Source organism: Zootoca vivipara, chromosome 2 (genome assembly GCF_963506605.1).
Source record: "Zootoca vivipara chromosome 2, rZooViv1.1, whole genome shotgun sequence".
NCBI classification, from domain to species: domain Eukaryota; kingdom Metazoa; phylum Chordata; class Lepidosauria; order Squamata; family Lacertidae; genus Zootoca; species Zootoca vivipara.
In genome coordinates this window covers 1,799,523-1,805,522 of record NC_083277.1, presented here as the reverse complement: position 1 = coordinate 1,805,522, position 6,000 = coordinate 1,799,523, and positions in this window count along the sequence as shown.

Genomic DNA, 6,000 nt, shown 5'->3' with positions numbered 1-6,000 from the left:
TCTGGCACTAATGTTAACACTACCGGGTTGTGGTCCGATAAGGTGCGTGAGCTTATTTCCACTTTTGCTAATCTCAGAGCAATTTCCCTAGGAATCCAAATAGCGTCTATTCTAGACGCTACTTGGTGTCTATGTGAGTAATATGTGAAATCTATTTGAGAGGGATGTTTATGTCTCCATGCGTCCACCAGATCTAGGTTTTCCATCAATTCGTCAAAATTTTTTGGCAACTTATTTTGTTTTTTTCTCTGAAAAGGGCCTGATTTATCTAATATCGGATTATTAATTCCATTCAAATCTCCTAACAATATAATTTTATCTCCGTGATATTTCATCAGTTGATTCTCTAATTCTTTAAAAAAAGCCACTTTACTGCCATTCGGAGCATATACTCCCGCCCAGATCCAATTCTCTCCTTCAAACCGTGTTTTTACTATTACAATCCTGCCTTTTTTATCTTTCCATAACAATTATGGGCACCATTTATTTTTTATATATATCACTACTCCTCTTTTCTTCTTCATGTCTGATGTTACAAAGTCTAAACCCAATTTTTCATTTTTCAAAACCCTTTCATGTTTATTATTTACGTGTGTCTCCTGGAGACATATAACATCCCACTTTCCTTTTTTCAATATGTGACTAGTCCTATTCCTCTTCTTCTTATTGTTTAATCCATTAATGTTCCAAGAGATTACTTTAACACTCATATTTATTCAATATCTCAAATTAAATATCGAGAAAGAGAGAAAAAAGGAAAAAAGATAAAAAGAAAAGAAAGATAGCGGAAAAAATAAAAAGAGGAAGAAAGAGGGCAGACAGATGGGGAAAGCAATGAGCAGAGCATCTGTGAAAAATGACCTTATTGTAAAAGTCCAGCCCAAGATTATATTGTAGAGCAGTGGTTCCCAACAAGTGGTCCGCGGACCCCCAGGGGTCCGCGAGCTATGCCAGAGGGGTCCGCAAGATCACCTCCCCAAGATGCGCGTACTGAGCGGCGCGCGCGCAGCGGGAGTGCCACGCACTGCTGCCGCGGCGTGGCGCCCCTAGCAATCCGCTCCGCCGACTCGGGAGTCTCCTTGGGTCTCCTCAGAGGAGGAGGCGCCACGCCGAAAGCCCCAGAGCTCGCTTGCCTCCTTCCCGCCCTCTCCCTGCCTGTGGCCAGCAGCTCCAGACGCTGTTCTGTGGAGTTTTTGGCGTGGCTGCGCCTCCTCCGAGGAGACCCAATGAGACTCCCGAGTCGGCGGAGGGCGGCGGACTTGCTGCTGGGCGCCCCTGCTCCCTCAATTCAGGACCCGGTGGGAGGCTTTGAAGCGGGCGCGAGGTCGCCTCTTCACCTCGGCAGCTGCGCCTTCCCCTCCCCCACCCCATTCCACTGCCCACCCCCACCCCCAGAGAGAGAGGGGGCCACTGTTTTTTTGGGGGGTGGTCTTACCCCCTCTGTCAGTGAGGGAGCAGTGCGGGTGCCTTACAAATCAGCCCCCTTTGCACAGAGGGGTGACTGGGTGGGAGAAGCCCATGGAATGCAGGCGCTCTAGCCCCGAAGAGGCTGTCACCTTGCTTGCAAAAGCAACAGCCTCTCCCGGGCTGAGCCGCCTGCCTGCCTTCTGTTGGCTCTCCTTAAAGCAAGCGAAGTACGGTAATTGCTTTAGAGGAGCCCACAGAACGCAGGCGCTTTAGCCCCGAAGAGGCTGTAGCTCTGCTTGCAAAAGCAACAGCCTCTCCCGGGCTGAGCCGCCTGCCTTCCCTGCCTGCCTTCCGTTGGAACGCAGGCACGGAAGGCAGGAGGAGCACTTTTGGGATGCCCCATTCCCCCCTGCTGCCAGTTACCAAGCCTGCTCCGCTTGCTTTGCTGCAAGCTGGGAGGGGTGGTGGTGGACAGGAGCTCCTGTCAGTCCGTCCCTTCTCCCAGCTCGCTGTACCAGCAAGAAAAGCAAGAGCCGCTTGGGCGCTGTGCGCGGCTCTCCCTCCCTCCCTCCCTCCCTCCCTCTCTTTCTTTCTCTGACTCCTCCCTCCCTCCCTCCCTCTCTCTTTCACCCCTTCTTTCCTTAGCATTTGCTAAATTCCACCCGCTGCTTCTTGTCAGCTTCTTCTCTTGGGAACCTTTCCTAAAAATGGTCAACAACTTTGGGGGTCCCCCGCCTAAAAAAGGTTGTCAATTCTTGGGAATTTTTTTGGGGGGGGGCTGCCGGAGGGATCTTCGCACCACAGCGCTGGATATGTTTCACTCAGCCAAAATTGTTTAATAAAAAGGTACTAATGGAGCCAAAAGTTGTTTTCTGCTGACTAGTAGGCAGGTAGAGATTTGCAGTCAGATTTCAGAGTGAAAGTTTCAAGTTTGGAACCTAATATTTCAGAAATAATGAATTCAAAGGACAGATTTAACTAATCTCATTAAGAACTGAAAATTAAAACTAACTGTATACTGATGGAGTACTCTGTTGTAACTGTAAAAAACGTATAAAAAAGACTCTTAATTTGGCTCTCACTTTTTAATTTTAGGATTAGGAATTAATGGGGGTCCTTGTCACTATAGTGGCTCGATGAGGGGTCCTCGAGAAAATTTTGTTGGGAACCCCTGTTGTAGAGTTAGTCTTCTATCGCTCCTTCTTCACCAGCCTCATCTAGATCACTTGCTGCTGTTTCCCCCTCTTCACAATCCGCTTCAACTTCTGTTTCTTCCTCTCTCAGTTCTTGTCTCTCCTTAGTCTCTCTGTTCCTCCCCCCCCCTAATTGTTGTGAGTATGTCCTATAAAATCTGTCCGCAGAGTCCGGCGTCTCAAACTTTCTCCATCTTCCCTTATAAAAAAGTGAAAGACCCTCTGGGTATTCCCATTTAAAGAAGATCTTTTTAGCTTGCAGATGTTTGGTCAGAAATTGATATTTCTTTCTTTTCTGTAACAGATGTGGTGGAATTTCCTTCATGACCACTATCTCGGCACCGTCCATCATAAGTTTCCTTTTCCCTTTAGTCCGTAGAATTTTATTTCTGAGCCATAAAGTCGTGAAAGAAACCAAGCAGTCCCCTGGCCAATTATTCATTCTTGCTTTCCTGGAGTTAATCCTAAAAGCCTCTTCGATTCTTGCTTCTATCTCCGATTCTTCTATCTGGAGCCAGTTCGCCAGGGCTTTTGTCACTCTGTTCTCGATGTTCTCCTGTGGTAGTTCTGGAATGTTTCGAAATCGGAGAGTTTTCTCTCTTAATTTCATTTGCATAAGGGCTAGGGCATCTTGTTGGGCTTCAAAAGCCGCCTTTTGCTTATCAAGGTCTTTCCTTATATCTTCCATTTCTTTCTTTCCACCTCTTTTTTCCTTAGAGATCTTTTCCACTGTATTTTCTATGGTTTGGTTTTTGGAATGAAGCTCTTGAATAGTCTCTGCCGATTTGTTTGAAGTCTCTACCAGTTTTTCCAGGTGGCTTTTAGTTTCCAGAGTGTCCTTTGCGATGGTTTCATATTTCTCTTCAATCTTTTCCACCTTGTCTTCCAGGGTTTTCACTCTCTCATTCATCTCGGTCTTAATTTCTGCTAGGTCATGTTTTATTTCACTTATATCACTCCTTAGACTCAGAATCAACTCTTTAAGTTCCATTTCGTGGTTAGTTAGTGATGTTCTTCTTTGTAATGTAGTCTCGGCATTTAGTTTCTTCACTTTCTCCAATTTCTTATTGTCCTGTGGCATGCCTCTGTTTAACCACACGATGTCGTTCTTGCTTGCTAAACAATGGGAGAACGCTGAGAAAGCTGGCTATATTTAAGCCGCTGGCTGTCAATGTTATCTCTCCTTAATTGTGTTATGTCCCTTTAACTGTCCGACGCTCCTGACGATACGCGTCTCGTCACTTCCCCGTTCTCTAGCACTTTTTCTGCTTAATCATACTTTCTGTAACTCTGTCGCCATTTTGTCTCAAAAGTATCCCCTCTCCCCTTTGCCACTCTGTTTCACGACTCAGGACTTGCATGTGTGTGCTTCCCTCAAATCAAAGTCTAACAGGTTCCAACATATTAGTCCGTATATGCTCCCCACTAAATAAACGTTGGGTTGTCCCCCGCTAGCGTCTCTTTAAAAACTTTCAACTCGATCCTTCCCTTCTCCCCCGCCTCGCTTCTATTGCGTTGATTTGTCTCGCTGCCCAGAACGTGCGGGGAGGGACGCTCTCAGCGCTTTTATTGTCCCTTCTCACCGAATTCAGTTCACGCCCGGGGGTATGCAGATGGGATTAAAATAGATGGAATTTTACCGGCGTGGTCGCTTCGGCGCGGTTTGGCTTTCTCTGCTGGTCGCGGTGTTCTCGTTGCGTCGCAGTGCCCCGGTCTCTTTCTTTCCCTCGCCGTGCGCGCAGGATATCCAGAGTACACTCGGACACGACCGACAGTTCGGACGAGGATCGCCTCCCCGACCTTTCTTGGGGGTCCGCTAGCCACGCGGAGCTCCCCTTTACCCAGCAAAGTTAGAAGAGCTGCAGCGCTCTTTTTTCCTGCCCGTAGAGCGATCCGCGGCAAAACCGGAAGTGAGCAGGTGTCTTTTTTCCCCCACTGATATATAATCTAATGGTATTACTGATAAATAAATAAAATGGTGTTATGAGCCATCAAACCTCATAAATACATTTTCCAAAAGGTTTCCACAATTTTGGCCACGTGTATCAATATCGCCCAGCTCTAATTACGACTTATATTTCTGGCCAAGTGTATCATTGCTGATTTTACCAGTTTGCCTTTTGTTTCCCATTCCTTTTTTAAGGGAAAATGGAAAAAAACAAAAGGAAAAGGTCATATTCTTAGACCATAATTCTTAGACCATATTTTAACTAAATGTTTAGACCACTCCCCCTCTTGGATCCATTATAATATGCTTGTTCATTCACGTGCATAAAACCTTATATACTTTACAATCCAATTTTAAAATCTTCTTCATCTTATTACAAGTGTATTTTAAAAGTTATACTAATATAAAAATATATACTGTACACAAAGCTTTAAAAATATGCATTACAAAATCACCCTACATAATTCAGTAATTTATTTAGCCTATCTTCTTCTTTATCTTCTTTGGCCGAGGCTTCTTCCTTCCATAGGGGCTGGCTGGTCTTGGCCTGGCGTCCAGTCTTGCATACCGGGACAAAGTCTTTTGCTCAAACAATCCACCAAGTCCTGTACACCTCAATATCATAACTTCAGTTTTTTAAAACAACATTTTCCACATTTTCTTCGCATCCTTTCCCCAGGCCTTTTTGATGATTTTACATTCTCACCACATAATGTAGCCTCTTAAACCTTTTGCCCTCCCTTCTTTTTTTCTTCTCTAGCACAGTCAAAGCCTCCAAATCATTTTGAAAGAGGTACCAATTTTATCAGTCAGGGCCTCCCAAATCATTTTGGTCTTTGACTATTCTTACTTTCCGTTTAATTTTCCTCAGACCTTATTTGTCTACCATTCCCATCTTGGTGGTTTGTGCATTCATCTCTTTCAGTTGTCTCACAACCTCTGACAGTAAATTAGTATTTTAAAAAAATATAGAAGTTGTTCTGTTAACTTCTTCCTTTATCTGCTCAAATTCTCTTTTAATATCTAAAAAAAATATCATGCAATGCATACAGTCATACTTTGGGTTGCATCTGCTGCGGGTTGCGTCTTTTCGGGTTACGGATGTGCCGAACCCGAAAGTCCTGGAACGGGTTAGTTTCGGGTTCGGTGTGTCCGTAACCCGCATGCATGCACAGAAGCGCAAAATCACACGTTGCGCATGTGCAGTCGCGCTGGTTGACATCACGCGCAGTCGCAGGTTGTGGACTTTTCAGGGTGCGAACTGCACCCCAAAATTGATCGGGTCCGCAACCCGAGGTACCACTGTATTTTAAATTCTCTTGCATTGCGGCCTTTCCTTTTGCCATTTCCAATTTTGAGTGAGGGGCCCCAATTCTCTCCCCTTTTCCCAGCTTCCTTTATAGAGTTTAATTCCAAAAGACAAATTCCTTTCCCACCACCACGTGAAATATT